The following is a 25697-nucleotide window of genomic DNA, read 5'->3' as shown; positions in this document are numbered from 1 at the left end:
GCAGCTTTCAGAAACAGGCAAGGGATTGAACATTTAATAAATACAATCTCATTTGAGGAATTAGAAATAACTCAGATTGGAGAGACCTCTAGTGGCCATTGTTGGCATGTCTGAGGGTGAACGCACCAAAACAAGGAACACTAAAGTTGGTTTAAAAATCCCATGCTAGGGGCTAGAGACAGCTCAGTTGGAAGAGTACTTGCCTTGCATGCACAAGGCCCTGGGTTCAATCACCAGCACCACCCCCACAAAAAAGTAAAAAAATTCCATTCTAAATTTACCTGATATACATGTATAATTTCACTACTGATGTGATTCTGTACCATATAGAGCTAGAGGAATGAGAAGTTGAGCTCCCTTGTGCACAGTGTGTCAAAATGCATTTTACTGTCATGCATAACTAATTTTTTAATGGAGAAAAACTATCACATTTATTGTGAGAGAAATCATCTTACAAGAAATTCATGTACTTTTTTGCATTATAATTCTTAGTACACATATATACCACAATTTTTCATATCTCTGCTTGTATATAAGGTATGTTGACACCCAATTCGTGTCTTCATACCTGTACTTTGTATAATGATGACCATCACATTCCACCATCCTTGCTAATCCCCTTCCCTCTCCCTTTCCCTCCCACCCCTCTTCCCTATCTAGAATTAATCTAATCCTCCCATGCTCCCCCTCCCTACCCCACTATGAGTCACCCCCTTCATATCAGAGAAAGCATTTAGCATTTGTTTTTTGGGGATTGACTAACTTCACCTAGCATTATCTTCTCCAACACCATCCTTTTACCTGCAAATGCCATGATTTTGTTTTTTTTTAATTCTTAGTAATATTCCATTGTGTATAAATGCCATAACTAATTTTAATTAAAAATAAAGAAAAAAAAAATCCCATTCTAGAGAAAGTCAAAATATTGAGGAATGATATTATAAAATTATACAGTTATACTGGGTGTGTGTAAGAATACGTAACAACAAATCCTACCATTAAGTAAACTATAATGCACCAAAAAATATGAAAAAAAAATCACATTCTATATTTCTTCAACAATACATTGTTTATTTTTAAAACTTTTTTTTAGTGAATTTAACTTTACCAAAATAGAATATTTGATATAGACAAAGGAGTTGCTCTGTAGGAGAAAAATTAAAGCATTCAGTCTGAAAATATATACTCAAAAGCCAACTGAAATTTTCCTTTTAACATGCCATAGAACCCAAATTAAAAAAGCCAGGAAAAAATAAACATTTTTCATCAATCTTATTTCTGCTATCACAGAATATCCTACTTAAATTACTTGGAGTATATTCCATACATAAAACACTTTTTAATTTTTATCCCCAAAGTTTAATTGACTTCCATTATTGAAAATTTCACAAAATGGGAAACAGCCCATTTTGATCCCTTCCATCAAACCCTCTATAAACGTTTCCTGGTCACTATTTGATATAATAAAATTAGTGACCTTAATAAGCCACATCAAAGTAACGAGTCATCCTCCTGCCTTTAGAAACCTGAATTTTTCAGCTTTGGAGAAGTATTTTGGAGAAGAGACCACAAATCCCAAGAACCTGGGAGTTCTGTTGTCAAAGATGACCTTCCCTAGAGTTTGGAGGTTTATGCATCATGATAATAATCGAAATAAATCCTGGTAAATTTTCATAACTCCAGAGGAATATCACAAAATCCAATGTACTTTTACTTCTACCTATTAATGAATATTCATTTTTCACATTATTTTATATTATAGCACAGTCTATGTAGTTTTGTTCTTAATTACTTGGTAATTATCTCTCCATGGATAATAAGATTTGCTTCCCAACTGCAAACTCTTTGTAAACAGAGAACACCTCTTCTCACCTTCTTACACCTCCTTATTAACAGACTGCTCCTTCTCCTGTGTATTGGCCCATTTCCCTCATTGCTTACGGGCACCTGCTGTTCCCCCATGAGTCCTTCCAAAGGCATGTACAGGAATCTGGAGTGCATGGGTATAGGTGGGGGAAAAGAATCAGCCCTTCTGTAGATCCTGGAGTTTTTATTACCATAAAGGCTGATTCAATGTCATATATCTGTTTCCTTTAAGTATCTCTTCAGGCCATTTTGTCTATAAATAGGAATCATCTTTCAGAGCCAATAATTCCAGGAGCGTTCTTTACTTAGTTCAGAAAATTCTTAATTTTTTTAAATGCCTGTTTTCATAGGTTATCATTTATTTCCATTAGGAATGAAGCAAAAACACATACAGAAGCACAAACAATATTGATCTTGAGGTTATCACCAATAGAAATCAGACATTTGCATTCCACATTACAAATGTGACACATATATCAAATATTATTTGTAAGTACTGTAACTATGGTAATTATTAGACCTGTCGCTGGATCGTGGCGTTTTAAAGGAAGCTCATAAATTATCTTAAACTTGCATTACTTTTAAATATTGATAATTATTTGAAGATGAATGACTTGCTTTCTACTCCTGTGGACTTTCTTTTTTGCATTTGCCTCTACCCCAAAAGAGGCTACTGAGACTCCTTCAGATATTACTTGGTGAGATTCAAGAAAATGGTTTGTTTCTTTTTATTCATTTTTGTTTGTTTCTTTTTATTCATTTTTGTAAGTGTCAAAACCACAGGCTCTAAAGGAACTCTGAAGTGTGTGTTCTCAAGGGCCACAGAGGGAAGGCAATAAGGATTGCTCCCTTTGGAGGTGATCCCAGGTGACAGGTGCTGGGAGCCCCAAGGCAGGTGGCACCTAGTGTTCAGGAGGGCAGGGGACAGCCAGCCCTGGGAAGCAGGCTGAAAGGGGAGGGGAGGAGCCACGGAGACAGGGAGACTAGTTTGCAGCCTGCACAGGACAGTGGGACTGAGACCTGGATGGTCAGGTGCAGAATGGTCCTCAGGGAACCTCTCTGGGCCTCCTTGCAAAGCCCCTGTGAAGATTGGATTGAAGCAGCAGGTGGTGGAAGACATTCCCAGTGGAAAGCATCATACTGTGAGACCTCACTCAGCCACTGTCTAGCACGGTAACCTCATGCACAAGACTTTCCTCTCTGAACTCTGGCTTCCTCCTCTGTAACAGGAAAGAGGTGCATTGGACAACCTCAGAGTTTCCTTCCAGCCCTGTAGATGCATAATTGACTCCATAATAGGTTTCGCAACTGTAAACTATTATAGAAAGTATCTGCTGGGAATGGAAACACCTTAGCCATTCCAAAACGACAGTGCCATACAATCTTTTCTGAGTGTTTTTTTTTTTTTCGTGAATTTTATATTTCTTCTTCATGTATCTTACCTGCAGGAAGAAATTGATGCAGGAAATGCACGGGATGATGGTTTTATACAGACACTCACCAGATCCAAGATCTAGAAAATTTGCAGGGACCCATAAGGATCCCTGTGCTCCTTTCCTGATTATGAGCTCCCTTGACAGACAGCCCTGCCTGACCTCTAGCAGCACAGTTTGCAATTTCCTGTTCTAGTACATTCCGGTGAAACCCTTCAGAATGAGCCTTCTGTATCTGGCTCCTTTTAGTTAATATTCTGTTTACGAGAGGATCAGGTAGATGCATGTTGGAGTTGGATCTCTGCTGTCATTCTCTTTGAACACGTCCCAATCCATGTATCCACTCCACAGTCACCTGCATTTGTGTCCTTTCCATGGGGGATAATGGCAAGAGTGCTGTGGACCATTTTGTGTATGCAGTTTCGATGGACACATGCACGCAATTTTGCGCAACTCATAAAGCGCAGGTTTTTTCATTTTGACAAGTTGATTTTGACAAATGGTTCTCTAAAGTGGCTTCACCTGTTTATCCTTCTACTGGACTGCATGCGAGTTCCAGTTGCTCCAAATAATTTGTGAGCCTCCATATTTTCAGTCTTTTGATTTTATTCATCGCAGCGATGCACAGTAGACTCGCCTGGTAGTTCTAATTCACATTTCTAAGTACTGATATCTGAAGGGAATCATAATTGGAAAAACTAAAGCCAGCTAGCACTTTCCTAAATGTGTTTGCTTTGTGTCTTACTGCTTTAAAAATCCTAATAAATTAAATGTATAACATATAATTATACAATTTCAGTTCAATGCTTTAAAGAAGTCTCTGTCTGCTTGAATAGAAATTATTAAATTAAGAACTGTCAGTCGCTGGGTGAAGGGTACCAACTTTCAATGATAAGATTAATAATGTCTAGGGATCTGATATACAGGATAGGATGTAATGGATGTCATTTTAGTTGATTTGATTGTGAGAATCATCACACAATGTGTACATATATCAAATCATCCCATACACTGAATAGATTATTATAAATATTTGTAGATTCAATATTTAATTGATCTTTTTAGTGGTTGTGAAGTGCTTTCTAATTTGTGCTTTTTAGGTACACGTGGCAGTAGAGTGTATTTTCACACATTATACATACATGGAGTATAGCTTATTCAAATTAGGATCCAACTCTTGTGGTTGAACGTGATATGGAGTTACACTGCTCCTGTATTCATATGTGAACATAGGACACTTATGTCCAATTCATTCTGCTGTCTTTAGATGAAGGATTTTAAAATACATATCCCTGAACAAAATGAGGCTTGGGATTTTAGAATTAATGTGATATGTATCATATGATAAATTCTTAAAAAATGGAATAAATGAATAGATCCGTCATATTTTTTTTAAAAAATAGGGCTGTTCATATGCCATTTCATCAGTGAGATTTCCAGGAAAAGGTTCTCAGCCTCCCTTTGAACCCACTCCTTTGGTTCCTATTACAGTATCTAAACACCAACATTCTGCAGTTTTGGAAGTCACTCTTTGGTGATGGCGATATGTGGCTGGGGAAAAGAGTCCTCGTCCGGGTAAAATAATCCTTCTCCTTGTGTGCCTCTGACTCTGTCATAGGTGATCTGTGTTATCTGCACAAGGCATCACGCATGACCTTCATGGTGCCCTGAGTATCCCCTTCCCCTTCCTCTATGTCAGTCTTCTCCCACCAGTGACAGCTAACAGACCAACCACTCATTAAAGCTTGGAAGTACTCTCTCTGCCCTCACACCAGCCCAGGGCACGTCCGTTTCTGGCTAAATATTAATAGGCTTTTTGGATTTGATGGACTAATTCAGCTGTCAACCAGTTAAAATAGCTACCTCATCTGAGAAATCAGATCAAAGTTGATATTATAAAGCAATGCACACATTTTTGGAAAGCTCCATTTCTATATCAATGTAACACCTTACAATTTAAAAAAAAAAAAAAAACACTAGCCTTTGGTCAGCAAAGACCTACTGTTGACAATACTACTTATTTTTAAAAGCCTGCTCATAGTAGTTCAAACATAAATTGCCTGCTTATGTATTTTTAATTGCAAAATGTTTATCACCACCAACACCTTTTTATTTCTCTTTGCTGAATAAAATTTTCCATAATAACACATAAAAATTTGACACTGCATTAACGTGATTCTAAAATCACCATTTCAGTTAATGATAGGCATGTTATTATTTGTCTACAATAATTGCATCTATACACTGAGTAGTAATTGAATATTTTTATTAACAGGGTTTGACATATCTAGTAACTAGTTTATCTTTTATGCAAAGACAAAATTCGTTGAGCATAGATAATCTACTTAAAATTTCATATGCCCATAAATCATCTGCTTTTCTCTATGATGCTAATTTGGACCAATGTTCAATTTGAAGCATCTTCTATTTCAATCACACAAGAATGGATGGTACTGCTAGATGTGGTGGTGCCTGCCTGGAATCACAAAGGCTTGGGAGGCTGAGGCAGGAGGATCTGTGTTCAAAGCTAGCCTCAGCAACTTAGCAAGGTGCTAAGCAACTCAATGAGACCCTTCTCTAAAGAAAATACAAAATAGGACTGGGGATGTGGCTCAGTGGTCAAGAGCCCCTGAGTTCAATCCTCAGTATCCCCAGCCCTTCAAAAAAAGAACTATAAATTTATCTGGTTAACATAAAATTGCTAAGTGATCATTAGTTCACTTCCTGGAATTTAATGTTCTGATATTAAGGGTAGAAGATGGCAGTCATATACTGCTATCTTTCACATCTTTAAAACCCAAAACTGGAATTGAATAAGTTGCCCAAATTGGAAAAGACTGAAACCTTCACAAGAGTCTCACATAAACAGATTTCCATCCTATCTTCTTAATTAAATAAAAAAAATTCACTAACAAGAAAAATCATAGTTATTTTAGTGTAAGTTGTGATGTTCTGACACAAGTAGGCACTGAGTGATAACAAATACCATATCCATCACCCCACTGCCTATCTCCTCTTGAAAAATCAGGCTATCCTACTAATAGATCTTTATTCCAATAAGCTGTGGTCCAAAGCTGAGAGACTCTAACATCCCTTCTTTTGGAGACTGGGTAATCCAAGATTTTCATGATTTTTTCTAACATCTGAATTTAAATAATTTTTAAAAATCTTACACTTACAAAAATGCATTCATCTCTAGATAGAGAAATGTAAGGAGCAAAGGTCTACATAAGTTGACTGAGGACGTCATGAGGTGAGAACTGGGAATAAAATGAAGATCTCCTGACTTCTGATTCTATCCTTTTTTTAAAAAAATTATTTGTTCTTTCTAGATATACATGACAGTAGAGCATATTTTGACATATTGATGCATAGAATAAGTATAACTTTTTCCAACTTGGATCCCATTATTGTGGTTTTATAGAACGTAGAGTTACATTGCTCAGGTATTCATACATAAGGATAGGAAAGTGATGTCCAGTTCATTCTACAGTCTCTTCTATTCCCATTCCCCCTCCATTCCCTTTATTCCCCTTTGTCTAGTCCAATGAACTTCTAATCTTCCCCTGTGTTGTTGTAAGTTAGCCTCTGCATATCAGAGAGACTATTCAGCCTTTACTTTGGGGAAAGTGGTTTAGTCTCTAGTTCCATCTGTTTACCAGCAAATACCATAATTTCATTCTTCTTTATGGCTGAGTAATAATTCCATTGTGTATGTCTACCATATTATTTTTTATCCATTCATCTGTTGAAGGGTATCTAGGTTGTTTCTATAGCTTGGCTATTGTGAATTGAGCTGCTGTAAACATTGAAGTGACTGTGGCAATGTGGTATACTGATTTTAAGTCCTTTGGTATATACTGAGGAGTGGGATAGCTGGGTCCAATGGTGGTTCCATTCCAAGTTGTCAGAAACTTACCTAGCACTTGGGTAGGTACTTAAAGCTAGAGTTCACAATCTTTTAATCTTAGAATTTAGCTTCTATAGTTTGTAGAACCTTCATAAGTGGTCATGAAAACATTGGAATTTATGTTTTAGAGGCATCTGCAGGTGAATAGAAAACCAAGGACTTATGAATGAAATTTGAGAGCTTGGGCTTTGGGCTCAGGCAAATCTGGACTTAGATTCTTCTTGTTCTAATCTTGCACACATTTAAGTAAATTCATATTCCAGCTCTCAACATGCCCTCCACAGTCACCCTGAAGTTCAACCCCGTCCTCCCCAATAGGTTGGCTAAATTGCTGCTGCACCTCCTGAGGAGACCTCTGCCTTTTCCTCTGCCACTTTCCGTCTTCTCTTCAGACACAAAGGTGATTTTCTTTCAAAAAATGAAAACAGATTCCACTGTGTCTCTGCTCAAAATTTATGAACGACTTCCCAATTCACTCCAAGTAAACTAAAAACTTACTATGAGCTGAAGAGCCATATGCAATGTTCACACGGCCCCAGCTTCCTGATGATGTCTCTCATGGAACCCTCTGCTTTGCCACCCTGAGCTGACTCTGCAAATTCCAACCACCCTGGCTTATAGCTGTTCCCTGACCACTTCAAGCACACCCCTCTTGGGGTCTTTGCCCCTGTGCTTTGTCTACCTGAGTTATTTTACTTCTAATCATTAACATGGCTGGTGTTTTCAGGACCACTCTCTCGAAAGTCTCCTACAGAGTGGGTGGACTGTGACCCCACCAACATGTATAACATTGTCACTTGTACTGTACTCTTTCCATCCCCACTGGGATTTCTTTATTTATTTTATTTTATTTTTGCTGGAAGTATTTTCTCCTCTCTAATAGTCAATCTGATCTGGTTCTTGAGTGTGTTCCCTATCCGTCCTGCCCCCTCACTGGATTGCAAAACCATAAATGGAGATGTTTGCTCATTGAGTGACCTGGACGCTGGTATGGCTTAGATAGGAGGCGTGCAACCAAACCTTACGTGTGAGAGAAGGCAAAATGTTCGGAGGTGAAATGATTAGATTTTGAGACGTCGGACCTAATCAGTGGATTAACCCACTGATATGGATTACCTGGGAGTAACTATCGACAGGTACAGTGTAGATGGAGGAAGTAGTTCACGGGGTGTATTTTAGATGTTTATATTTTGTCCTTGGTGAGCAGAGCTCTCTCTGCTTCCTGGTTGCTGTGTCCTGAGCTGCTTTCCTCCTCCAGGCCCTTCTGCCATGATGCTGGGACTCACCTTGGGCCCAACGCCATGGAGTTGGCTGACTATGGACTGAATCTCTGAAGACCTGAGTCAAAATAAAATTTTCCTCCTCTAAGTTGTTTTTTGTTAAGTCTTTTGGTCATGAAGACACAAAATCTGACTAAAACAACCATAGAACAGTGCCTCATACACAGAAGCACCCAGTAAATACTTATGGATGAGCTAACAAATCAAGGAATGAACCTCTCTGAATCCTAGAAGAGATTAGTGTAAAGCTCACAGAGCAACTTTACAATCACATGAGACCATGTGTGTGATGAGTTTAGCATCTGGATATATTGGGTTAAATTCAATGGACTACTCCAATTAATTTCCCTTGTTTCCTAAATGTGGCTACATCATTAAGAGGAGCTATCGCCAATCAAGAGTCACAACTTGCTCAGAGGATACTTTATAGACAGATGTCATGGTGATTAAAATCCTGAAGGCTCACTTCCCCTTTTCCATTTTCCTTCCCTCTCTTCCCTCTCCCCCTCACTTGTGTGAGCTGAGAGGAAGGCAGAGGATTCGAGATTGTAGGCACAGGTTAGCCTCATGGGACAAGAGGCAGAGAATGGCAGAAAAATGGATTTTGAAGGGCAAATGAGAGCTGTCTGGCGAAGAGGAACTTATTTTTATGTAGTGCTAAATCTTCCAGGACAGCCTTTAATTTCCTTACATATGGCGTTAGCCCCTCATGCATGTGGGCACTGAAGGGAAACATCTAAATATGTGGGTCTCACTTCCGAGTGAGCGCATAGCATTGGAATGTAAGTACATATTTCATGGCAGCCAATAATAATAAAATCACCATTCCATGTCAAATACTGTTCGTCCCGTCTCCCTCGGCCTTGGACTAATTCCTCCAGACTTAATAGCTGTGGGAGACCTGTGTTCATTGCATAGGTAACTGCAAATGGAAATGCTCTACTCGGCTGAGTTTCTACAAGTCTCCCTCGCTGTGCATCAGCAGACGTACAAGTGTTCTGCCAATATTCATCCTCTGAAGGGTCGTCGTGAGATGCTCCTGTCCTTTCGCACAAGCTCCAGCTGAGAAACTGCTGGAACACCACAAGCAGGAGCAGCCAGCACCAAGACATATTGCAAGCTGTTTCCAGGGCAGTGACTGGAATTTCAAGTCCCCCGACTTAGGCTGAGACCTATTGACTGCACCGCGCCTCCAGAGAGAAATCACAGCTGGCCAGCAAAACACAGCAGGGTCTGGCTTAACCTCTGTTCCCAGAAGGATTTCCCGTGGGAATCCGGGACCCACGGAAGGGCAGGCCTTTGACTGAGCTAATTGCGGCAGATTGGGTCCAGAGCATCTGGCAGCAGAGAGTTGCTTTCCTGGAAGATCAGCCAGTGGTTTGTTCCCTTGTTCTTCCCTGACTTCCATTTCTTTGCTAAAGTCACACACAGATCTGTAGCTAAACATATTGCTGTTTAGGGGAAATCACGAATCAATGAAATGTGCTCTGGCATTTATTACTACATGGAAAATATGTTGTACTGGAGAGCAGAACACCAGGTGATGCTAGTTGATAGAATCAGGGCTCCCTGATGTTCCCCTCCTGCAGACTGACCTTATTTATTTTGCCACAAAGTACGCCACCAGCTTAGAACCTTGGACTCAGGCTTGACTATCATGACAGCCACTTTCCACTCTTATCTGTATTGCTTCTGAAAAGTTATCTAACACTCGACATCTCTCGTCACCCAAAAGTCGAGTCCAACAATTGACATCTCTCATCACTCATCCGTCAATCTCTTTGCATCGATGTCAAAACCACTTAAAAGAGAGAGTGACCAACCCCATGGAGTGACTCCTCCCCCATCCATGCTCCTGGGGAGACCAGAGTAAGGAGGAGCAGATACCACCAGGCAAAAGAATCAGCACTTCTCACTGTGCATGAATAGATGAACTTTGCTTTTGTTAGGGAAGAGTTGATTCTTTCTTTTAAAGAACAGAGCACCTTTATTTAAAGTCTCCTCTGAACGGTTATTATAGAAAATGTAGGAATATAAAGAGTCTTTAATTGTACCTGTGCTGTCAGAAGGTCGGCAGTGTGTTGGGAAGGAGAATTCTTGATGTACTGAATATTCTTAAGTCGAGTGTGAGCAATTGCCCAGAAATACAGCAGGAAAGGGGATTCTTCCGTCTTCACCTCCCTGATCTTTGGACCTCAGCTATGTGTGCTGTAAAGATGAAAACTGTCCTAGGACCACAACTATAGAAGATGACACAGATGGACAGGCTTGTTGGACAGTGTAATTTGGAACAAACTTACCTGGGAAACAAAGAAATCAGGATTGGGAAAAATGAAACACCACTGATCTCACAGGCTCAACACAGGAAATCCTTTCTGTGTGGTCCCAATGGGGGGTGAAGGACCATGTCCTGGACAGGGTCTTCACCATGGGTGTGCCAGCTCCTTTCCTGGGGGCAAAGTCCAGAGAAGTTTCAGCCACAAGCTCACAGCAGCTTGCTTTTCTGGGAGGTGGTGGTAGGCATAGCTTGTGCAAAAGGCCAAGTCTGGGTGGTTCTCTGTCTGACACCATCTTGGACAATTCTTGCTACTTACATATGGTAACTACTACTTATGGTATCTTCAGCCTGTCTGTGACCAGCTTCTCCAACCAGTTGGTCTCTTTTCCTGGTGAAATTTACAAGAGGAAAGTTAATAGGAGGAACTGTGACTTCCCCCACCCCTGGTGGTCTGGGACTCAAATGTGAACGCCCATTCAGCATGTCGTCCTCGGGCTACAACACCTGCCTTGTGTACTGATGTGTTGAATTCAGCAGGGAGATGCATCAGTGTCCCAGTGAATCTCAACTGCCAAGCACTCCTCCCTGGATCTTTAATCTGGCAGCAGTCAGATATCCTCATGATCAGGGTCCCTGCCAATGGGTTGACCCCCTTCCTGGCCTCTGAATCTTTTGGCACAATAGCATAAAGTGACCAAACATGACCGTGACCAAGTTCAATGGAAATTTGGCCATACCCTTTAGACCACAGAGACTAGAGTTGCTGAAATAATGAAACACCTTTGCTAAGTAGGTTACTGAGAATGGAGTAAGTGGAGTCAAACATAGTTTTACCCCTTGGAAACCAAACCCAGAGACTTTACCTTTCTTAGTTCCTAAACAATAACAGTAACAACAAAAATAGGGAACTAAATGGATAACTTATTTAAAAAGAATTCATTTGGACTGGAGGTCTTGCAGGTCTGAGAACTTGACGTCAGCATCTGCTTGGCATTGGGGGAGGAGCTCAAAATGGAAAGGCAAGTGAGCCTAGGGAGGTCACATGGCGAGAAAGGAAGTGAAGAAGGGTGCAAAGAGCTGGCCAGCTCTAGGAATAACCAGTCCATACCCTCTAGAACTACATTAAACCATTCACAATGGTAGTGACCTCATTATCTCTTAATGGTCTCAGCACCACTCAGTGGGATTACACTGGGGTGAAGTCTCAACATGAGCTTTAGTGAGGATAAGCCATCATTCAAACCATAGCACTTCCTACTGGGGACAGGGCGCCATATTGTTTTAGTTTATTTAGGAGGCATTCTTCATCCTGGAGAATGATGTCCCATGCTCACATGGAATGTTATCTCAATTGAACCTTAAAGAGTTATTCCATGTTCATTGGGCAGGTGGCTCTTGAGTAGTGTAGTACTTGCTAAAACCAGGAGATTACAGTATTCAGGTGCACAGTGCCTCACCTCCTCTGCTGGAAAGAGCGGGGCACATTAATGCAAGGGCACTGGCCTTCCATTTTTAACAAACATATGTCTTCCAGATTTGTTCTTTTATGATGGAGTTGGCTGTTTTTGACTATTTTTATTTTCATGTAATTGCAGAACCCATAGGCTAATTTATATACATACACATGGGCTGCTATAGTCTAACTAAAATGATTTCAAATCTATAGATCAATTTGGGGAGAATTAACATCTTAACAACACTCAGTTGTCCAATCTACAAACATCATGCATTTCTTTATTTAGGTCTTTAATTCCTCTCAATAACATCTGTGCAGAGATTTAAACATCTTTGTCTCTTTATATTTACAGTCCTTAATTTTATTGACAGGATATCTTTCTTTCATTTATTTATCAACTTTTATTATAGGCTCTACAGAATATAATAATTACTTAGAATCGATCAAATGGTTAGCAAACTCCCTAACTTCACCCATTCTAATTATTGTATATGCACCAGCATATAATGTGTGGATAATGATAATTTTGCTTCTTTCCTATCTACCCCCATACATCAGGGTTTTTTTTTCCCCTTAATTTAACCCACCGGCCTGGATCACCAGGACAATGATGAATGAAATAAAATAATGAACAACTTTGTCTCTGTTATACTCTCAAAGGAAGAGCCTCGAAAATATCACTTGTTGATATGATGTCCACAGCAGTGTTTTTGTAACTACCTTTTATCAAACTTAGGAAATTCCCTTCTGTTCCCACTTCACTATGATTTTTATCATAAATATATATCAGTCTGGTCATTGGTATTTCACATCCTTTGAAAAGATCATATTTCTTTCTCCACTATTTTGTTAATGTAACAAATGAGATCTGTTGATTTTTTTACAAGTGATATAAATCCTTGTTTTCCTGAGATAAATGCATCTAGATTTACCTATAGGAGATGGCAAGATGAGGTTTCTGAGCCTGGATGTGCACATGAGGATTTTTTAAAAAAATTTATATGTGGCAGCGGAATGCATTACAATTCTTATTACACTATAGAGCGCGATTTTTCATATCTCTGGTTGTATACAAAGTATATTCACACCAATTCATGTCTTCCTACATATACTTTGGATAATAATGTCAATGACATTCCACCATCATTTCTAACCCATTGCACCCTCCCTTCCCCTCCCACCCCTCTGCCCTATCTAGAGTTCATCTGTTCCTCCCATGCTCCCCCTCCCTACCCCCCTATGAGTGAGTCAGCCTCCTTATATCAGAGAAAATATTCGTCATTTGTTTTTTTGGGATTGGCTAACTTCACTTAGCATTATCTTCTCTAATTCTACCCATTTACCTGCAAATGCCATGATTTCATTCTCTTTTATTGCTGAGTAATATTCCATTGTGTATATATGCCACATTTTTAATCCATTCATCTATTGAAGGGCATCTAAGTTGGTTCCACAGTTTAGCTATTGTGAATTGTGCTGCTATAAACATTGACGTGGCTGTCCCTGTAGTATGATGCTTTTAAGTCCTTTGGGTATAGACTGAGGAGAAGGATAGTTGGGTCAAATGGTGATTCTATTCCCAATTTTCCAAGAAATCTCCATATTGCTTTCCATATTGGCTGCACCAATTTGTAGTCCTACTAGCAGTGTGTGAGTGTACCTTTTTCCCCACGTCCTCACCAACACTTACTGTTGTTTGTCTTCATAATAGCTGCCCTTCTGACTGGAGTGAGATGATATCTAGAGTAGCTTTGAGGTGCATTTCTCTAATTCCTAGCGACCGTGAACATTTTTTTCATATATTTATTGATTGATTGCATATCCTCCTCTGAGAAGCGTCTGTTCAGTTCTGACTGTGGGAGAGATATACATCATTAGGACCCAGAGAATGAACCAGGTGGAGTCCCGATCCCCTTCTTCCCTCTCTCCTTCCCTGCCACGAAGTAGTATTAATTTTCCATAGAGTTCCCATACCTTCATCTAGCTTCATCGATGACAGAGAAGATTTGCCAAAGTCTCTTCACCTTGGACTTTGCCCAGTGTCTTTTGTGAATGTGTGTTTATTCCAAGTGATATGGAGGGAAAACTTGTCTTGTGCCTGCCTACATGTAGATGCTTCATAGTGAGTCTGTCATTATCAAAGTAGAAATGTGGGTGGAGTGACGGTTGCCTGTTCAGCCTGGACTGTAGGACAAAACCCAGGAGACCCCCCTTGCTCATGTTCAGACATAATCCAAAGCAGCACCCCAGCTGGCCTGCAGAGTCAGAGACACAGGCAGAACCAACCCAGACAACTTCTAGGTGTCCAGGATGCCCAGAAATGTTCATTGTAAGCTCCTGGGCGTTTAAGGTTGTCTGTTACGCAGCATAACTTTGGGTATACAGACCAATACATTTGGGATGAGTGACAGTTGAACTGCGTGAATATGAACTACTGTAGACATTCTGGGTGATGTAATTTTCCTCTATAAAGGACTAACTATTCTTTGACACACAGAGGGGGAAGGATATCTAAATCTAAATCTGCCACAGCTGGTGTCCTGGTATCCCCAGAAGCGAGGTGTTCTGCCCTTTTTATAAGTCCTAGGATTCCTTTGTTCTCCTGCCCTCTTCCCCTTACCTCATCTCCCAGGAGATGCCCCAGGGGTGGCCAAAAGGTGAGAGCAGATGGATGGAGGAAGGGCAGGATGGAGCAGCCCAGGACACATTAATGAACAACTTCATAGCTTCCTGGAGGGAGGGGCAACTCCTGGGACAGGTGACCTTAGCGACAGGTTGCAGCAGGATCAGGTTACCTTGATAGGGTGGAGGAAGGGCTCTGAAGGCATTTCAGTCCCTGGGGGGGCGGGGCGCAGGGTGCAGTCTCCAACTTCCTGGACCCATCAGATTGGCCTCCTTGATCCACCCTGACTTGATTTACCCATCTATACGGACTGCCTGTCTAATTCTGGCTTCATAACCAGGAAAAGAGCTAATCCTGGTCTGAAAGGCCATCTTTAGAAGGTACCGTCTGCCGCTGATTTATTCCTAGTTTTGGAGTGAAATTTTAGGATTACAAACAAGAGCTTGAGTAGGATTTCTCCTCTTTGGTATCTCATGGACTTTTTTTTTTTTTTTCTCCTTAGCAGTATGAAATTTCTGACAACCACTTTGCTTTTCACCAAGTCTGGGCTTAGCTTGCCTTTCCCCGTTTGGCTACTATTCAAGAAGTACCCTGAGGATCACAGTGGTACTGGCTTCACTCGGCTTGCTTCTTCTCTGCTTGCAGAATCTTGACCTCTCTGGCTGACTGCTTGGCAGACATGACTGCCTCCCCAGAACACGGAGAGCATCCAATGCCCTGTAGCACTTACTGCCTAGAAATGACTTTGATCTGCCCAGTTCCTCAGCCTCCCGCCCTCCTCCAGTGATTAGCGCAGGCTCTACGGGAGGAAAGAGCCTGAAGGATGCTGTGCTCACCTCAGTGAACTGGAGCTCTCTCTAGTATCTTGGCCTCTCAGCTCCTCAGAGCCTCCACAGCTCACTGATCCTTCAGATTTTGTTTTTTTTTTTTTCTTTACGTTAACTCTTCTGGCCTTTTACATAGCAATCTCTCATCACTGAAAGTGAAGTCAAAATATTTTTATATTCAAGATTTGCCAATATCTATTTATTCACTGCTGTGTAATATTCTGTTGAGCCAGGCACGGTGGCCCATGCCTGTAATCCCAGAGATTCAGGAGGCTGAGACAGGAGGATGGCCAGTTCAAAGCCAGCCTCAGCAAAAGCTAAATAAAATATAAAATAGGGCTGGGGATGGGGCTCAGTGGTCAAGTGGTCAAGTGCCCTTCAGTTCAATCCCTGGTACCCCCCCGCCAAAAAAGAAATTTTGTTGAGTAAATATATTTTATTCACTGGTCCTTCTTTCTGTTCTTAACACATTTTTCAACATTTCACTAATATGAACAAAGATAATCTGAAAGAATATATATAAAATTATTTTTATTATATAAAAATTTATCTAGTACATATAAAATATGTACAAATATATGTATGCACATATATATTCATATTTCTATAAATATATACATTAATATGCTTATAGAAACATATTCCCCCATAGAGCCTGTGCTAATCACTGGAGGAGGGCAAGAGGCTAAAGAACTGCACAGATCAAAGTTGTTTCTAGGCAATAAGTACTACAGGGCATTGGACACTCTCTGCGAATATGTTTATAGAGACATATTCATGTATATATTTATAGAAATGTGTATATGAATACATATATTTGTAAACATATGTTTATAGAATATGTGTATATTCATGTATATAAAAATACATACATGGAATAATTTTTCCAGGAACAAACCTCAGGGAGGTTTCTTCCTGGATATTTGCTATTATAGATCATGGTAATTTTAACAGTCTTGCATATATGTTTTGGTACATAGGAAAGCATTTCTCTTGTGCCCATACTTCTCAAGAGAATTTCTGGGTCACAGGATATATGAATATTCAAATGAAAAAGTAATTTGTCTCTGCGGATTAAGGTGGCTAAATTTTTACTTCCTACTAGTAGATTCCACTAGCTTAATATTAGTTCTTGATATTAAGAGCCAATTATTATTAACTTATAATTAGAACTAGTATTAAGAATAATTACTAACTTATTAATATTTATCTCGATTCAACATTCTCTTATATTATGTGTCCTTACTCTTTAAGTTTTTCATTCATTCCTCGTAGTATAAGTGCCTTTATTCCCTAAAGGTGCTTATACTACAATGAATGTCTGTTTCTTTGTTTCCACAGTTCAGAAATTATATTTTTAACTAGAAGTCCCTCAGTCAATGAATCATATTGAGTGCATCTCTGAGCGAATCAAAATAAGGAATTTGTGACAAGAAGATTTGACCATGGGAAGATAATGACTTTTCTTTTAAACAGGTACATAAGGTCAATCCAAGTTAAATAAGAAATAGTTCAAGAAAAAAAAATAAAGGCTTTAATAAAAAAAATAAATAAAAGGCAGTTTGTAAACCAGGGAGTCACAGTCTTTGTGTAAAATTTAATTCTGCTGTGAAGGAGCCCAGGGAACTCACCTACTGAGAGGAGGTTCTAACTCCAGAGGCTTAGGCCCATGAGGAATGCAGCCCAGCCCACTCCTGAAGGCTTGCTATTTGCCTAGTTCATCCTTCCTTGTTTGCAGTTCTTTGGTTCATTAGGAAATGAGACTTTGTGGAGACTGTTCATCTCAGGACTCAAAACAAAAACAGACCCAGCTGTCACAATCAGTCTGTGGTTCCTCCAGGAACATAGAATAGGGTCCAATGGGACCCCTCTTGGAGATTCGGCTTTTCTTAAACTTCGTTATAAAATATCAGAGAGAAATCCACGTGCAGCTTTCCAACAGGCAGTCTGATGGCAAGATGAGTTACAGGCTTAGGAAATAGGTCAATATTTCTATCATTATGTATTCTTAACCAACTCACCTCCCATCAAAATTATTCATGGGCTGGGGATGTAGCTCAGCAGCAGAGCACATGCCTAGCATGTGCAAGGTCCTGGGTTCAATTCCCAGCACAATAACAACAAAAAAAGAGAAATATATACCCATGTATTTGTTCTTCCTCTGAATTTACACTAAGTGGGCTTGTACATTTAATGATTTAATTGTCTCTAATTTCATTCTAACCCCTTGAATAATCAGAAATGCAGATGCTTCTAGAGTATACGCCCTTTGATAGCACGTTTTTAGAGAGGGAATAATTATGATTAAACTTGTGCCAATTCCAGAGTTAGTCTGGCTGGATTCAACTATTTATTCTATAATAGTCTGGATTCACAGGGAAAACAAATTCACTAAATTGTTTGAGAATAACGGATGTCATGTGGGAATCAGGACTTGTACCAGTTACAGAAATGGCCACAAAGTCTTCTCATCAATGTGCCACATCCTTGGATACACGCTCCCCTAGTGAGAATGGGCTTGGCCGTAGCACTTGGTCATTGTTACAACATCAAATAGGCTGCAAGAAGATATTTCAAGGGTTCTTGGACACTGGAATATTTCCTCTTTAGCTGCTATTTGCAACCCGATCTGCAGCAGTCTTGTGCAGGACCCTGAGCCACTCCACTGTGGAATGACAAGCCATGGGAGAGAACCTCAACACCCTGGTAGAGAGTCAACTGCCAATCATCAACAGACCATCCAGCTAACAGTCAGGCCACTATCTGACCACACATGTGTGAGGGAGCCCAGGAATGATAAGCCCATCTGCTTAGGATTGGGATGAACCACTGAGCTGTCCCTAAAGAATGGAGAGCTAAATAAAATAGTTTTGTTTGAAGTTGTATATGAATGGAAGAAAACCTGGAACCCACCATGAGAACCCAGAGAAACATACTGGCCTGAAGCAGTGCAGTGCCTAGAGAGACCTGAGTTCACGGGGAAGGTGAAGCAGCCACCACGCCCCACAGCTAGTCCAAAGTGGGTTCACGTGTGGACACCTGGGCTCTGTGAAGTCACCTTACTGGAGGAAGCCACAAAATCGGACTGACCTACCCTCCTGCAAAAAGTGGCTTTTACCTCCACCTCCCAGATCTCACGTCACTGTCACCAATCACAAAACTCTATCCTGAAACCCCATAAGGAAAAAGGATTTGGTAGAACATGATTCTCAGCCTCTGCCAAAGTATTAGGGGTGCCATCTTGACCCCACCAAAAAAAAAAAAAATCCACCCCAGGTATTTGTTAGGCACATGACCTTGGAGAATTTACACTGCGTGTGTCAGTTTGCACCATGAACATTCCAGGATTTCATTTCATGGCATTTTGAGACTTATATGAATGGATAAAGGTTTGGAAGACTGCCAAGCATCTAGAAGTAAACAAGTCGTAGCTATTATTTTGGCCTTGTGTATTCTTCTCCTCCAAATCCAGCACAGTACCTTGCAAGTAATAGATATTAATTACAATTTTTTAAAAAATTCATAGCGTTCCTTATCTCATTCCTTATTGAGGTGTCCACAAAAAAATATAAATAATCTGTTGTAGAGTTTTGTTCCATTCAGGTGGTCCATGGGTATGTGCTTTCTCTCTGTGCTTGGCACAGAGTTACCCCACGACAGGTATTTCAGTGCATCTGGGGGGCATATCTGATCTCTTTTTTACATGGTGAATTTACTGAGCTTTAGATTTAGGGTAACTCTTTTATTTCCCATTATCTCTCAAAGACTGCTAAAATATTTCAAAATCCTCTCATCTTCGACTGTATTCAGACCCTGAGATGGAGCCCAGATGGACCAGGAGGTTAAGGTTCCCTAGAGAGTGAGTAATTCATTCCACACTTTCCCTTTCACAATGAGGAGCATTTTTGAACGTGTAGCAAAGTCCGCTTGGACCTTGGCTGTGGGCCTCTCCTCTCTCATCTGTTGCCGCTATCCATCAACATATTTTCCTCCAAACCTTGCTGTGTGTACTTTTTTTTGTTCTTTCTTTCTGAAACATCCCTAAGGTCTCCCTTCAATTCTTGAGCTTCTTATCACCTTTCTAGTATCTAATTAACTGTCATGTCCTCTGGCAAACTTTCTTTACCTTGCAATTCTGAGCTCAGCATGCAGTCTCTAAAATGTAGTCACCTACACCTGGGTCAGGACCCTCTTCCACGCCCACAGATGATACAAGCTACAAAGTTAGTGCTGTGTTGGTTTTGTCTACAGTTAGAGCCCTTCTCCTTCTCCTTATTCTTTTTTTTTTTTTTTTTGGTACTTGGGATTGAACCCAGGGGCACTCAACCACTGAGCCACCTCCCCAGCCCTGTTTTGTATTTTATTAAGAGAAAGGTTTCACTGAGTTGTTTAGCACCTCACTTTTGCTGAAGCTGGCTTTGAACTCTCCATCCTCCGGGCTCAGACTCTTGAGCTGCTGAGATTACAGGCATGCGCCACAGAGAGAGCCCACGCCAGGTATTTCAGTGCATCTGGGGGGGCACAGCTAGAGTCCTTCTTCACAGATGCAAAAATATCTGGATGGAATCACTGTTTCCCACATGTAAACTCTGTGACCTTGAGCAAATTGTGCACCTTTGCTAAGCCTCAATCTCCTCCTCTGGATAATGAGGAGAGAGTTATTCTTACTTCATATGATTGTGTTGGAGATGAAGGAGAAACTTCATGGTAAAGGACGTGGATTAGTGATTGGCACATGACAGTCACCCATCAAGGGCTAGTGTCTCATAAACACCATGTCTTCTATGCCGCAGGGACTCAGTGAATCTTCAGTAATGTAGCCTGTGACAAACACTTTGAGGACTTGACAGACATTTCCGTCTAGCTTTCTGCAAGATTCTATCACTTTCCCCTTTTAAGAAGTAATTATTTTTCTAAACAAAAACCAAGTCGAGAGTAGAAGCTTCTTCCTTCTGATTTTAAGATGTGCAAATGCATAAATCAAGTGAATATTTCAGTATGTGCCTAGCAGCATGGAGAAGGAGAACCAAATCCAAGCCTCAGTTTTGCAGTCAACCTGCTGGAATTCACATGGTCTGTCTAGCTCAACTCAACCTGCAAGAAATTTTCTTCCGATGGTTCTAGTAACTGGATCACTTCATTGTTTTCCTGTTAATGAAATTTTTTCCACCCACATGTAACATGCATTCTTCTTCTGGTACATTTGGGTCACTGCCCATGGCACCTACTATACTTGTGGTTCCATGTCATTGTGAAATCCCCAGCTACCTTGGGAACATTTAGCACCTAGAATTCTCCTCTTCTTAAAGTCGAAGCCTCCACTGTCCCCCAGGGATCCTTTCTTCACTTATCTGAAGGAGCCCAAGTATCAATGGGCCAAGCCCAGAGCTAACAGATGTCCAAGCTGGGCATGCCCTTTCCTACAGCCTCAAGACATCAGGCTTGGAGACCATTCTCTGGTTCCTTAAAGGGGAGCAAATTGATGCCCCCAGTCAGGACCCTCTAGGGTCTCTCCTTTATTATTTTTCGTGCATCCCCTGATGGTACTGCTCCAGCTGAGCTCCCCCGTGAGACCTCAGCACACCTGGCCCTAGCTGTCAACACCTATCCTATTGACAGTGATACTCCTGTGCTCAGTATTGAGCAGGGTGACACAGGCTTGGGACAGCTATTGCAGTGCCTTCTACAGGGAGGCCATCCCAGGGGGACAACACTTCCTTAACGTCTTTCAGAGAGCACAGATTTGCACCAGGCAGAATTTTCCAATGTCTGGCATTTTCTTCCAGAGTCTCAGGAGAGCGAGAGAGGCCCAAACTGACATTCAAACTGATATTTCAAACCCCTCTCTCTCTGTGTGTATATATATAAAAAGTTTGCTTCTCTATTCCATTAAGATTTAGCACTCAATTTTTAAAAACATTTGTTTTGGCATTTTTCCCCCTAAATTTAATGCCATATTTTTACCTGAGATTTTCAAAAGACAATAAAATAGATAAATGATTAGTTCAGATAATGTTTTCTCTAAGGCTGTCCTAAGGGTATATATGATGTGTTAATGGAAGCAGGCTAATAATCAAAAGAGATCAAGCCTATAGGTTGGGGAGAGAGAGAATCCTCCGGCTGTGGTGCCCCACATGAACCCGGTATGAAGTATCCAGTTAAAGCAAAAATAATGCCATGGCTTACTAAGGATTATCTCCCCTGCTCATAAGTCTGGTGTTAAAGAAAAGTGGCTCCAAGGAATTGAGATGTTGTTGAGGTGCCCTTTCCACTGTATGGCAAATACAGGAACCAAATTATAGAGTAAAGAAAAGTATTGAGAAATGAGAACTGTAAACCACATAACGGAGGCATGGCATGAAAAATGGAGAGAGAAAACACAGTCGCGGGGTTGGGGAGACTCTGAAACAAATGAAAAGGTTTAATTGGGTTTTAGTCTGTACTTTGGTGTTCAGTTTTTTGAGGTTTTTATCAATCCTGGAGATGAGTGCTCTATCTAACGTGTGTGGGGGAAAAATTTACTCCCCAAATGTGGGTTCTCTCTTCACCTAATGATTGTTTCTTTTGCTGAGAAGAAGCTTTTTGTTTGACTCCATCCAATTTATTAGTTCTTGGTTTTATTTCTTGCATGTTAGGAGTCTTATTAAGGAAGTCAGGGCCTAATCTGACCTGCTGAAGATTTGGGCCTACGTTTTCCTCTATTAGGCTCAGGGTCTCTGGTCTAATTCCTAGGTCCTTGATCCACTTTGAGTTGAGTTGTTTTGTGCATGGTGAGAGATAGGGGTTTAGTTTCATTTTGCTGCATATGGATTTCCAGTTTTCCCAGCATCATTTGTTGAAGAGGCTGTCTTTTATCCAATGTATGTTTTTGGTTCCTTTGTCTAGTATGAGATAACCCAATCAAGAAAATAGGCTAAGGAACTGAACAGACACTTCTCAGAAGAAGATATACAATCAATCAACAAATTATTGAAAAAATGTTTAACATCTCTATCACTTAGAGAAATGCAAATCAGAACTACTCTAAGATTTCATCTCACTCTGTTCAGAATGGCAGCTATTAAGAACACAAACAACAATAAGTGTTTGTGAGGATGTGGGGGAAAAGGCACACTCATACATTGCTAGTGGGACTGCAAATTGGTGCAACCAATATGAAAAGCAGTGTGGAGATTCCTTAGAAAACTTGGAATGGAACCACCATTTGACCCAGCTATCTCACTCCTCAGTCTATACCCAAAGGACTTAAAATCAGTATACTGCAGGGACACAGCCACATCAATGTTTACAGCAGCACAATTCACAGTAGCTAAACTGTGGAAGCAACCTAGATGCCCTTCAATAGATGAATGGATAAAGAAACTGTGGTACATATACACAATGGAAAATTACTCAGAATTAAAAGAGAATAAAATTATGGCATTTGCAGGTAAATGAATGGAGTTGGAGAACATCATGCTAAGCAAAGTAAGCTAATCCCCCAAAACCAAAGGATGAATATTCTCTCTGATAAGTGGATGCTGACTCATAATGGGGTGAGGGAGCATGGGAATGATGGAGGAACTTTGATTGGGTAAAGGGGAGGGGAGGGGATATGGGGGCAGGAAAGATGATGGAATGAGATGGACATCATTACCCTAAGTACGTGTATGACTGCACATATGGTGTGATGCTACATTGTATATAACCAGAGAAATGAAAAGTTGTGCTGCAGTTATATATATACAAAATGCATTCTGCTATTATATATACCTAATGAAAATACATAAATTTTTTTTTAAAGTCTGTGTGCTTTTGTGGGGAAAAAAAGCAAAATGATACTTCATATATTCACTAAATTTGGGTGAAAAGATGATGGGTTAGCCTTAGAAAAGACTAACTTGATTCAGCTTGACTAGAAGAGTAAGAAGGTACCGGTCTCAGAGGACATGGAATTCAGTGAAGTTCTGTGCTTCTCAGCCCCCTGCCTAGAGTCTTTGGACAGCCCATATGAACATATCTGAGAGTGCTGAGTACTGGCCCTTTAAGGAGCAAGGCCGGGTGCCTACCTCAGCATCATGAATGTCCTCTGGACCCCTGTGCATTCAGTGATCTGCTGCTGCTGTACTTCTGGAGACCACCTGCTCTAAATCCTCTTTTCATGAACTCCCGGGAAGATGCTGAAATTGGTATCTAAGCAGTATGCAAACACTTCTAGACATGAACTTATTTTCCAGGAAAACAGTATTTCTGTCTTGCCAGATTTCTAGATAAAAGGTATAAGGAGGAAATCGTCTCATGGGATTAAGCAAACTGGCAAGTACTAGAAAGAACATGACCAATAAAAACAGCAAAGAGAGCATCTTGAGTCAACTTCTAAAAACAGGCTCAAAGCACCTTCTTCAGGCGGTAGAAAGTGTTAGGTGTGTGGGTTGCTTTAATGGGGTTTCATCTTTACTGCGGATCCCATGTTCAAAGGCAGGAATATTAGCCTTGACCTCACTCTCCTGTGATAAGTCCGTTGTATTTAGATGGGGAGCTGCTGATGGGACTCACCATCCTCAGTGACCAGCCCCAGCACAGTGTTCCAAACACACAGGCGCCTTCAACAGGCCTGCACCCTACTGTTCAAGACTACATGGTCAGTGAGCCTGGGCCCCCAAGAACATTTCCTTCTGTCATCCAATTGGACTGCCAAGCAGATTAATTATAAGTTCTACTAATGAACACATTTTTATAAATGTAGGATTTCACTTCATAACCTGGAACTCCACGCTAGGAGGCTGGTATTTATTTTAGAACTCGGCCTTAGTTCAACATTGATTTTTATCTTCTGGCCTTCCAGCATTTGGCCAAATATGTATTTGATGGAGCTTCAATATTTTTCTATCATTCTCAGGAGCTCAGGAAAAGGCCTCAGCGCTTGCAGGAGTATTAACGGTTTATTTCCTCACCCAGTCCAGCCGGGTGGACAAATTCAATAAAGAATTTTTGTAATCTGTCGTTTTGGAGCGAGGAGGAGCAGTTTAGGTGATGGAGGGGGAGAAGCCCCAACCTTGCTCCTCTTCCTGCAGGACTTTAGAACACGATGCTGTCATGCTTCACCTCAAATGATTCTAGGTGAGATCATCCTTCCCCTCCATCCATGTTTCATCCTACCTATAATCATCTGAGGTGAAGAATTAGAACAAATTTAAAAAAAATAGAAGAGAGACCAGTAGAATAAAGGAAGGGGATCACAGGCCAGGAAGGGAGGTCCTGGTGAATGAAATCAATCAAATGATACTGTTTTGTTATGTGCCCATGTGAATGTATCCTAAAAAACCCCACCAATAAAAATATTAAAAAGAAAAAAAATGATTCTAGGTGGGAAATACTGAGATGCAAATGACTCCATTTGACCACGGATTCATTCATTGATTAATCCATTTGTCCCATGTGTGGCTGGATTCTGGATTCCAGGTTCCAGGATTGTGGAAGGGACAGAACCACATATCACAGATCATGCAGTGGAGCAGGGTGGGCACTGGAGCGGTCCCAGCTGGTACCCAGTGCTGTCTCTCTCTACCTGCCTTTTCTCCAATCCTTCTGGGAGCATTGTCTACAGCTCCTTCCCTCAGAGGCAAGGGGACCGCTCCTCACTGCAGATTCCCTTGTAAGCCTAATAAGTTAGAGACGGGCACCTCATTTTGTTGGGCTCAACTGTTTCATTTCGGAACGTTGAGCTGCATCCAGTGACATTAAACAACACAAAAGAACATCTGGTACCGAAGCCAGGGTTGGATCTCCAACCTTGCGTCACTTGTGGATCCATTGCCTTTCAGATCCAAATCCATCCTTTCGTCTGCTGTCTACATCTGGGCCCTTTAATTATTTTTTTCTTTGCCAGGGGGCACAGGATCAAAACTCGTCAGTAGAGGATGCAGGAGAGAGGCTGCGGATACCAGGGCTTTGTTTCCTGGTCCTGGAGGTTCATCCAGCTCTTGCAGTCTAGGAAGGTTCTCTAGTGCCCCACAACTGGAAACCACAGCATTAAGCAGCATCC

Source organism: Callospermophilus lateralis, chromosome 20, assembly GCF_048772815.1.
Source record: "Callospermophilus lateralis isolate mCalLat2 chromosome 20, mCalLat2.hap1, whole genome shotgun sequence".
Lineage (NCBI taxonomy): Eukaryota > Metazoa > Chordata > Mammalia > Rodentia > Sciuridae > Callospermophilus > Callospermophilus lateralis.
The sequence above is the reverse complement of the archived record's forward strand: the minus strand, read 5'-3'. Positions refer to the sequence as shown.